The sequence below is a fragment of the Molothrus ater genome, chromosome 11 (assembly GCF_012460135.2).
Source record: "Molothrus ater isolate BHLD 08-10-18 breed brown headed cowbird chromosome 11, BPBGC_Mater_1.1, whole genome shotgun sequence".
NCBI classification, from domain to species: domain Eukaryota; kingdom Metazoa; phylum Chordata; class Aves; order Passeriformes; family Icteridae; genus Molothrus; species Molothrus ater.
In genome coordinates, this window is record NC_050488.2 from 10,046,298 (window position 1) to 10,056,910 (window position 10,613).

The window sequence follows — 10,613 nt, forward strand, 5'->3', positions numbered from 1 at the left end:
CCACGACCTAGTGAGAGTTGCTACCAGAGCAGACTGCACACCCTGCGCCGCCTTTAAAGGTCCCTGTTTGGGCACCATTTGTAGCAGTGGGGAACAAAGCGACACAGACGCCCTTCTGCATCTGCAGGAGATCACTTTATTGTCAAAATAGGCCCCTTTTTATACCTTTAATTTAATATTTTATATTATTTTATACCTTTAATTTTAACCTGACGTAACTGAAACCCAACCAAGACCTAACAGAAACTAACAGAAAGAAGGCACCCATTGGCTGGCTCAGCTGCCGTGCTGCTGTCCTACCATCCAATCAGCTTCCTGCTCATATGCAGTCCGTGTGTTCCTTCAGCCAATCAGATTCCTGCTCATACGCTCTCCACGCATCCTTCAGCCAATCAGCTTCCTGCTCCTACACTGTCCGCGCATTCCTTCAGCCAATCACAATCTCCCTTCCAACTGTCACTCCTCTGCTGGCTCTCACTCCTCTGCTGGCTCCTGCCCATCCAGCCTGCAGCTGTGCCTTCCCATGGGGCCCTCTGGTGAGCACGAGCCTTGCAACTCTAACAATTGTAACCCCACATCCTACACAGCCCCAGAGCAGGTACAGTTCAGGTGATCTGAACTGATTTATTCCTGGCAGGGAAGGAGGAATCTTGAGGTTTTGAAACTACTAACACTACAAATCCAATGATGTCATTGGCCCATATGAGATAAAGTCTAACAGTCCTTCTGAGAGACATTTTAACTATTTTTCTCCCTTCATCCCTGTGGCACCTTGTTTCTGTTACTGAGAAGACTGGGTCAGGGTACTCTGAGGTCTCACTAGACCCAAGCATAGGCTGGTTCTTGCTGGGATGTGCTGCTAGGCAGACTGGTGGGAGTTTCTTAGCTTGTTCCAGTCTGAAAGTGGTGCAAAAGAAGGCTCTCAGTGCAGGGACACAGGCTGCTGACCTACAAGCTGCTTCTGTAGATGTAGGCAACTGTGGCACTGTTGTGCTCCCCTGTGTACATCCTTGCATCCCTGCTGCTCCAAAAATCCCACTCCAGCACAGCCTGCAGTCATCTCCACTCAGACTGCAACAGACACATCCTGGCCTTTCTGCAGAATCTTCATTTTCCTTCTCATTGCATTGCTCTTAATTTAAAACAAAAATAAAATGGACATCAACAAGGTGCTATGAACTAGGAGAAAACTTGGTACCTACCAGGGAGATTTTTTAAGCAAAAAAGTCTGCAAAGCTTCAAAAACTGTGTTTGGGAGCATGATTGACCATTGGAGACCTGAAGATGCTTTGATCAGTTTTCAAAGCCTTTGGGTGGTTTATGATTCTGGGAAGATTTGACAGTTTGAGCTCTGTGTACTGCCAACTCAGAGGCCTAGATGTGGGATTGGATTAATATTGATCCTATCTCAGCAAATACCAGGCATATTTTTTTTCTTTAAACTGTTACAGATTCATGAAAAAAATCAAAGCAGCTGGAAATGAAAGACCCTATGGGCCATCTTTTCCAATGTGCCTTCACCTGACTTAATCTGGTTCAAAGCTCAGTGAAGTCGGTAAAATGAATCCCACAATTTAAGTAGAAAATTGATGTGGCTCTGTTAACAAACAAATGCCTATGGACAAACCCCAGTCTGAGTCAATTATGTGCATTAATTGTATGAGAAGAATAGAACCTAAAGATAGACATACCAAGCCCATTTCTTTTACAGTTCACATATGCAGATCATTTCTCTTGCATGGAAAAACTAACTGAAATGGCAAAGTGTTCGTTCACAGAAGGAGGATGCACAAGTTTTTTACAATGACAGATGCCAGCAGAAGGAAAATGTATTTCTAAAATGCATTTCAGTAGCTCTTTAGGCAGCCTGACAAGGGCCTTAGGAGTTTCTCTTTTTGCATTTCTCTAAATATACTGGCCAGTATAGGAAAGGCTTCCAGAACAGTTATATAATAAAAACAGGACTGTATCACAAATAAAATAAACATAATTTAATAACTGTGAAAACTAGGCCCTCTTTGCATATTTACAAAAGATTGTGAACTCTAATTGCCAATACTTATATAACTCAGGAGCATGCATCCCTCTGGTGAGCAAATGCAAGTATGTAAAAACTTTAATAACCCTGTCATTCAGCAGTGAGATTATAATAAAGTGCAAATTGTAAACCCTTATAACTCAATGTCAGGATTCCATTAGTTACTGTCTGAATCCAAACTTACCCCTGAATTTCTCCAGTTCCAATTTCAATCACTACCAAGCAAATATGTGGGTATGTCCATATTCACAGAAGGGAAAATTCAGAGCAACCCATGGCAGCAACACACCACCACCTCCAAAACAGCCCCTTCACTGACACACACATTCAATATCTCCTAAATCTGCAATCCCCACTGAACCCTTATATTGCAAATGTTCATCCCTTTGGCAGGGATCAGTCCCAGGCACGTATAGATACCCTGATTGAAAAGGAAAGAGTTTTTCTGAGCTTCCTATTTAGAAGCAAGTCCAGATGTTTCCAGGTTTGTGGAGTATTTAAATCTCCCCACCGTGCACAGACCTCAGGCACTGAAATTCCTGCATCCACTGGCTGATCCTGTTCCCACACTGCTGACAAACTCCACATAGCTGCAAACAGACCCCCCAGATGTTGATCAATGGTTCCTGTCCTTTGCAATGAATCTCTTACAATTCCTTTATGAACCAGACAGCAGGCACTGTAAGGAAGTGAGAGGGCTCAGTTTTGGCAGCAGCAGTGGGTCCTACAGCCTCCTCCCCCTGTTGCTGCCTTGCAGCTGGCCCTGTGTGCCCCTTAAAGGTGCTCACCTTTAAGGATTCCCCAAGACAGACATTCAGGTGTCCTTGCCCACAAGTTTCCCACGCACCCAGCAACCCAAAGCAAGCTTGGCCCAGGTGATTCCACATTGCCCATCTGTCCCAACAGCAAACACCCTTCCCTTTCCTGTTCCAACGGGGATGGGATTTAAATGTACCTTTTCCACGCTGGGAGCGGCAAGGGCCTGTGAGAGGGCATGGGAGAGGGAAGCAGAGCTCTGACACAGCACACAGAGCTCCTGGTGACAGTGAGGTGCCAGGGCTATGAATAGCTTTGCACTATTGGGCTCCCAGCTGGGATAAGGAGCTGCTCTAATGTCAGGCACAGGGGCACATTAGGACACAGCCTAATGTGTGTCTCATGACACCTGTCCTCCTCACCCCTGTCCGTGCGCTGCCTGCCAGGCACTGTGCTGGGGAGCATCAGACTCTCCCTTGGGGTGGGGCAGCTGCAGCTGGTGTTGGTGACCACTGCAGGGATTATGTTCCCCAGGGACCTTGCACTGAACCAGGCATATCTCTGGATGGCAGCTGTGCCTGGGTGGCTGGAGCAGTTCCAGCACAGGAGCACCCACCTACCTCTGAGGTGTGGGTGCCCAACCACACAGATGCTGTTGCTTGCTGACCCTATCCAAGTCATTCCCAACACCAAGGCCACTGTCTCCATAGCTGACAGAAATGTTCCCGAACTGATCCTCCTGCCCTTCTGCGAGAAGCTGTACACCAAAGAAGGATTGCTGACCAAACTGAGTTGTTATCTGTATATTTTATGGCTATCTTCTTGTTTTGTGCTGGTGTAGATCAGAAACAGATCATCTAAATTGGTCCAGAATGGTGGGGCTGCACTGATGTGCATCTTGTACTCTGAAAATTAAAGAGGAACAGGGAGGGCCATAATACACTATTTTTATTTCCATATGTTTAAGCAAAGATGGAGAAAAGATTAAGCAGAATTTAGGGTTACAAAATTGATTAATGTTGAGCCAATACTTTTAGTTGAGAAAGACATTAAGGGGTTTTCAGAATGTTCTTTTTAAAATAGCATGACTTTATTTTTTCACCATGCTAATTGGTTGATTGATTGTAATAACTTCTGAGAAAATTGAAAATGAAATGTAGATTCCTTATCTAGATTTTTATTCTGATGATTTTATTACACAGTTTTTCTAAAAGCCATAGAGGAAGTTTGCAGAAACATTCAACTGCTAAGAGCAGTTTGTTGGGTTTAGAGGGAAAATTAAAGTACATTATTTTAAAAGCATATTTCATAGCATTTGTGAACATAACTAGGGAAAAAATCCCAGTGATTAAAGTTTATTCTTGTCAGAGAATTTGATTGACCAGATTACAAAGATATATATTGTCTAAACTCCCAGATTGTTCTTATTAAAAGGTCAGATTTATCTTAGAAATAAAAATACCCAGTCTGATACCACAGTTCTCACAGAAGCCAAGATAGAACAGTGTGCTGATGAAATGCCACAGCTGTGATAAAAATGGACCATATCCTGTAGATTGCCCTGTTCTCCTCTAACTAGGGAGAATTTGTAGCATGGTGCTGGTTAACAATGGAGCATTTATGTAGTTAATTTTATTTATATGAAACCAGTCCACTACCTAAATAATAATCATGTTTCTGTATGGATGCATTTCTTCCGATAATTTCTATAATGAGCCTGTTTCACAAAAACACTAACACTTTTAAGGAAAATTTCTCTTTATTGCTCATGAAATTATGAGTATTTCTCTTGCATTTCACTGAATTAACTGGGACACCCCATCATGCAGTGGGGCAACCCCTGGGCAGCTCTCAGCAGCACTTCATGATGTCATAAATTGAGTGTGTGCCCCCCCTATTTTTGCTGGAATTAAAAGCTTTTTCTGCTGTGAGCCAAGCCTGTTTTCACCTTCTCCATATAATTAAGTAATAATCTTTTCATTCTGATATCATTATCTGTTGTCATGGTGATTTTTGTTATAAAAATGAATGGCTGAGGTGTGGGCGAAGACAAGTTTTTCCTGAACTTTGTTAAGCTAATACCAAGGGAAGAGTATCTGTGATAATTCAATAAATGTGCGATCTTTTAGCACAGTGTATTTTAAAACAATGAGAAGGACTAGGCATCAGAGACAGAAAAGGCACATTTAATGCAAATTTATCTGTGTTTAGGAAATATGTGTTGAATTTAATGTTTTAGAACAGTGTCTGCATAACACCAGTCATACAGCACATGCTGGTGCTGCACGAGCAAAGACATTCGTTTCTAAATCTCAACTCTTAGTGATTCACTTATTGGAAAAATAGCCCTTTTTTAGGAGAAAGTCTGACCAGTTTCCAAGTGTGTCTTTATCACACTCGTGTCTTTATCTGACCAAGGTTTCCATTGTGTCTCTATCAAACTTGTGTCTTTATCTGACCAAGGTTCCAAGTGTGTCTTTGTCACAGTCCAGAATTTGAGAACAGCTACACAAGGTTCACACTTCACCTGAGAGCAGGACACCTGTTCTAGTGGATGAGTGCACACAAAGTGTCCATGGGTGAAGCTTTGCTCTGGTTTGCCATGAGCAGGACCATGAGTCACAGTCAGTTCTTGCTGAGCTTCAGAGGAGACCTACATCTGCTCAGTTAAACTCTGGCAGGGATCAGGACATGGTTTCTCTTTTCTGCCACTGAAACTTCACAACCGAGGTTCTGAGCTGAACCCATCTCCTCTGTCACACTTGCCATAGTTCAGGGCAGAACCTCATTCTCCCCTGAAAAATACACAGCTGTGTCACTAAATGGTGGCACATCATCATGGCTTGGGAGAGGAGACCCTCATGCTTGGTGACTCCTGCCCTTGGGTGCCTCCCCAGCCTGGACACTGCTCCTCCCATCTCCCATCTCAGCAGTTTCTCGGGGCTCCTCAGCCTCTTTTCCTGGAGAGTGAGGCCGCCTCTGGTTTGGCAACTGGTACCTCACATTTGCTTCACTTCCCACATGAGTGGTTCTGGTGTGTTTGTTCCTCCATGTGGCATCAGCTGAGTGTGGAGGAGCCTCCAGGCACCGGCCGATGGCACCAGCACCGTTCATGGCACAGCTGCTCCCTGCTCCAGCACATCCTGCATGGGCAGCTTTGGCATCTCCTGCCTGGGCAGCTTTGGTACCTCCTGCCTGGGCAGCTTTGGCACCTCCTGCCTGGGCAGCTTTGGCACCTCCTGCCTGGGCAGCTTTGGCACCTCCTGCCTGGGCAGAGAGCCCGAGTGCTTTCAGCCCTCAGGGTGGGTCCTGACCCCATTGCAAGGGTTGCTCTACAAACCATTTGTTGTCAGAGCCAGCAGTGATGTTTTGGTTATCATATCTGTATAAATAGTGCCAGTTTGGGTACATAGGGACAAAAAACCCCAGAAATACAGACATTCCAAGTTTCATTGTATTAGTTATTCTCTTATGACAATCCAGATAAGATATTGATTTGGTTTTTTTTCCTTGGGGTTGGTGCTGACCTTTAGAGCAGGCCAAGGGCAATCTGGAGCTTGTCTGTGACCACGAGTCTGGGACGCAGCACCCTGCAGCCCCTCTGAATTGAAATCTCTTTCTGGCTCTGTCAACTGATTCCCAGGTTGCCTGACAGATAATGTGGCATGCCAGCAACCCGCTGCTTTTCCATTTAAATTAATTATAAAGTTGTGGTTAAATTAACACTCCAGCAGAGGTAATAAGGACCAACTCAGCAGCTGCCATGATGTATGCAAATTGCAGTTTCACACATTAGGAGCTAGATGTTGCTTAATTTGTAGGTCTCTCTGTCTTTTAAATGAAAGAGCCTCCATTAAGTTCAGGCAATCTTAAAACAAAAGGCAAAAGAAACTCCCCAAAGTCAACCACTCACCAGTGCTTCTAACTGCAGATTTTAGATTTTTTTAATCGATTCTAACTACAGTTTTTCTTCTGAGGTTTCCCTCCTGAGCCCCAATAAACAGTTATTACTGAGTTACACTGCACGGCTGGGTGCTTTTAGGCAAAATATCTGCTGATTTCCAAAGAACAGACAGCCTGATTAAGGAGGTACTGCCGTCCCTTTGGTATAAACAGAAACCTCATTTAATTTGCAGTGGTGCCACAATCCTGAGGCTCAATATCCATCAGGGCTTTTTCCTCTGGAAATGAAACTGTAACAGAGCAAAAGAAGAGCTGTGATAACTGCTAGCTAATCAGATAGCAGGAGCAGGCTGATAGGAGGGTCCTTTTTCTCCTTTTACATCAGTAGAGATGGGAATGGAAATGCAAAGAAGCATGTAACTGGATGGGGTTCTAGGAAAGGTTGGTCCCTATAGTTTTAATGCTCCTTAATCTCTCTAAGAAAATTAAGTAACTGTGTTAGAGTAAAAAGATTTCCAAATTGACACCAAAAGTGCATCCTCAGAACAGCAGAACTTGGGGTTATTATGGCCATGGAAAAGACTAATGTCCATCAAGGTGTACTCTGTGAGAAAGAGCAAAATTTTAAAGCATTCTGAATCAAATTTTAGCTGTCTCAGAAATGTGCAGTTGCTGTATATATGGCTAACAATATACTTGAAGCTCACACGATCTTTTTCAGGTTTTATTCAGAAAGGCAAAGATTTAATTCTAAAACAAATCCCATCCACATGATTTAGGGATTTTTCTATCTTTTTGCTCTTCTGACTTATGTGGTCACTTCTCAAAAGCCGTTGCTACAGGTCTTGGAATACCTTTGGGGGAGATTCTTCTTCCTCTGCTCTTGTCACCATCTCCTCCATGCTCTCTTCCTGATCCTGGATATCATCTTAGCCTTCACCTCAGCTAGAGATATCTTAATGACTCCTGGCATCCCATTAGCAAAGAAATAACAGCAACTTGCCCTGTCTAGTCATTATTTGGCTGCAAGTGTTGAAACAAACCAACTCTCACAGGAAAATGCAAGATAAAACTGCGATGAATTTGTGGACAATAAACACTGAGGCTATAACCAAAACAGGGGGGTCTGAGAGTGATTCCCAGCTCCCAGGAGTGAATGCATAGTCAGGCTGGTTTCCAGCTCCCTGCTGCAGTCAGAGCTCTCCATTGCTCTTACTTCTCAAGGAAAGGAAACCTGAGCAGTCAGGTGGGATGAGAGCTGCAGCCTGCCCTGAGCTGAGCTCTTGGAGACAGGGATTGAGGGAGAGTCCCCAGGTGCCTTCCTTCTGCTCTTCAGATGCAGTCTTGCCAAACTAGAGTGGTTTACTGTTCAGAACACCAAAGGAGACTGCAATTCTCTCTGCTCTGACTCTGTCACTCAGTATAAGGCCTTGACACTCTCTTTGGTCTTTGTCTCTCATTGCTGAACCAGGATAATGATGATTTCCTAGCAGTCTGAGAGATTAATTAGCATTCACTAAGCTGCAGGGCCCACTGGCCAATTGTGCAAATACATGTTTGTGTATTCCAATAAATTCTGCATTTGCTGCAGCCCCCCAACCTGGGACACAATGGAACCACAAAAAAAAAAAAAAAATTAAAAATTAGGAAAAAAAAGCATTGTTCTCCTGACAAGCAGAGGCAATAACTCTGAGAGACACAGAATACTCCCATCATGGCCTTGAGGCATTTGTCCCTGAAGTGGTATGAAGATGATGTTGGTTCAGACACATCCAGTCCTGAGTGCTGAGCTGGAGGAGGTTCCTCTCTCCCATTCCTATGGCATCCCAAAGGTGACTGGGATGCCACATGGTGAAACTCTGTACCAGAGACACACAGACAGCCTGGACTGTCTGTCTCTGGGTGTCAGGGTGACTGGGAGACAGATGGTCCCAGCAGGAGTGTGAAGGAAGAACCAGCAGCAGGGCCTTACCCTCAGAGCCCTCAGTAAATGGTGCACATCCTGACAGGCTGGCACCAGATCCCTCCTTCACCCCATGATCTGAGTCACAGGCTGCAGCTTTGTGAGTTCTCCTCTGCAGGTTCTCATGAATTAGGAGGTAAAAACTTGAAAAGATCTGCAATATCACCATCCTTTTAATTGCCCACCTACATTTGCCCATAAACATGCAGCTGATTTTGCTCAAACCTAGCAGCTGACCATAATGGTTTATCCTAGAGCAGCATAGAAAATAAGCAGGAATTGGGATCCTTCAAAATAAATTAAAATTTCTTCTATTTCTGTTCAGAAAAAAAAAAAGGATGAAGAAATGTAGCATCTTCCAAGCTACATCCCATGTGGCAATCTTCCAAACCTCTTTCCATATGTTCCTAAGTGTTGAAAGCCCAAATGTTCCCTATCTTGCTGCCAAGTTCTCTGCATCAATCCAAATGGCTCTTACAATACAGTTGGATATTGTCTAGAGAAAAAAATCCCCTTGGATAGATTGATAATTAAAAATATATTTGATCATCAGAGAGATATGACTGGCCAAGGGGTGCTGTGCTGAATGGATCATTCATGCTCACATATTTCAAAGCAGAAGGATATCTTTCTGATCTTAATGGAGTTGCCCCAGAAATCCTTAATTGTTACAGAACATATTGCTGAAGAGATTTGAAACTGGGCCCAGAGGAGGAGGCAGATGAGCCAGAGCAGAGCTCTGCACTGCCGGGTGCAGCCTGGGGAACGTGGCTGGCTGCACAGGGAGGCTTTGGGCTCCAGCAGACATCACTGCATTGGTCTCATTGCTCTCCCTGCCTCATTTCAGACAGCCCCACAAAACTAAAGGCTAGGAATTTGTCCTTGTTTTAAACCACAGCATAGCTGCTGCTGTAATCCCATCCCTGCAAGTGCTGGGGTACTTGGCAGAGGTCTTGGGATGGGGTGAGGCTACATGTGTTGGTCAGTGCTTCTTGTACACATTTCGTAGCATGGGAGGGAAAGAGAGACTCTCCAGCTTAGGAGCTGAATGTTGCAGCCTCCCATCTGCTGTCCTCTTCCTCAAACCTCCCAAGGTCTAGCACTGATGAAGCTTCATGTAGATATCTCCATCCAGGAGCTCTCCTTCCTCTTGTGTCTGAAAGTGTAGCATCTCCAAACCTCAGTTTCCATTTAAAAACTTACTGTAGCTCCAGAGGAGGTTTAGTAATGTACCTGAAAACGTCAACAAGTGAAAATAAACACATGCTGGTGTCAGAGCATAGTACTGTGGGCTGGAAGGTTCCCATCTGCACGAGTTCAGGAGTCCCCTCCAATGGGTCTGCAGCAGGACTATGAATTGGTGTTATGAGTCCCCAGCAGCTGCAGATGCCACTGCCTCCCCAGCACAAACAAAACCACAGATACCTGTGCTACAGGAGAGGCCTACTGTAGCCAAGAGAAATGGATAACTTGTGTTGGAGGAATCAGGATGAGGTTTGGGGAGCGAACTCTCAGATACCGTAACGTGTGATGTTATTAGCAGTACATGCTACTAATACAGTAAGATCAGGTGGCAGGTGTTGATGGCCTTGGGGACTGAAGGCACATCTCTAAAGCATACAAGGCCCTGGTAACTGTCCCTTCACGTCCTGAGATTGTCCAAGTAGCATTGCCATCTTACACAGGAGATGCTTTGTGGTGGTTTGTCCCATTTTTCACTGCAATGCTTCTCATTTGTCTTCTCCTTTCTGTGTACTCCTGGGTCAATTACCACATGCATTAGTTCAGCTTAGGAGAAAAACCAGTGAGTGCATTTTTATGGGCTAGAAGGTATGAAATAATTGTAGCAGACACTGTAAAAATTAAATAACCGAGAGGGAACAATTCTGAACCAGATGCAAACAGTGATGGATACTTAGTACAGAACAGGTCACCTGTGATTTCATGGTACTG

At 44.3% G+C, this 10,613-nt stretch overlaps 1 protein-coding gene across 1 annotated transcript in view; it reads right to left on the reverse strand.

Moving 5' to 3' along the window:
• Positions 1 to 3,173, reverse strand: part of KBTBD12 (kelch repeat and BTB domain containing 12) — a 39,600-nt gene extending 36,427 nt beyond the window's left edge. The window contains exon 1 of the mRNA XM_036391121.2: positions 2,994 to 3,173. The gene's annotated coding sequence lies outside the window, so the exon portion shown is untranslated. The remainder of the gene's footprint in view (positions 1 to 2,993) is intronic.
• Positions 3,174 to 10,613: the final 7,440 nt, after the last annotated feature.